We start from the raw sequence: 843 nt of genomic DNA, 5'->3' as shown, positions 1-843 counted from the left end.
CAATAAAAAATGCACATGAGACAATATTAATAAATTTACACTAGAATTGCTATATACATCCATTTATCATCTGTTAATTAGACTTCAATGTCCATTGTTGTCTGTGGAAAATCTACAAAGTTTGAGTTTGGGGGGAAAAAGGGCAAACAATCAGATCAACAAATCGAAGCTGTGTGTCTGCATGTGGAGAGCTGAATGTCTTTGTTTTTATAACATCTTTTTTTCACTTGGGAAATCATCTGAAGATATTATGAAACACCTTGGGATTCGTTATAATTATGGCCTTTGCAAACTTTGCAATCATTTATGCTTAACTTGAAAAAAGGCAACAAAGCCAAATAACTTTTCCACACTGGAAAATCTCTTCTCATGAGCTGGTCTCATTGACTTCCATTGTTTGTTTGTTTGTTCATTTTATTTTAACACTATGGAAGTTACCAACATTCTTCATATCTTATTTTATGTTCCACAGAATAAAGAAACTAATACAAGTTTGGAACTACATGAAAATTAGTAAATGGTGACATAATTAAAATTTTTTGTGTGAACTAAGCCTTTAAGTAGACATAAAATAATATCTCAAATAAACAAGTACAGTAATTGAACAAACAGGTAAAGCAACTGATCAGGTTTGTATTTCACAAAAAGTGGTCACCATTCTATATATATATATGTGTGTGTGTGTGTGTGTGTGTGTGTGTGTCAGACTCATGGACCTTTTGTTGTGTTTTCTTTCTGTGAAAGTGCTCAGTGTTACCTGGGGCACGTTCAAGCTCAAACCGGTGTGCACCGTTTTGGTACGGTTTCCGGTTTGAACGGCATGTTTCCTGGAAACGGTGTGCA

The sequence above is a fragment of the Sinocyclocheilus grahami genome, unplaced genomic scaffold, assembly GCF_001515645.1.
Source record: "Sinocyclocheilus grahami isolate Dianchi unplaced genomic scaffold, SAMN03320097.WGS_v1.1 scaffold344.1, whole genome shotgun sequence".
NCBI lineage: Eukaryota > Metazoa > Chordata > Actinopteri > Cypriniformes > Cyprinidae > Sinocyclocheilus > Sinocyclocheilus grahami.
The sequence above is the reverse complement of the archived record's forward strand: the minus strand, read 5'-3'. Positions refer to the sequence as shown.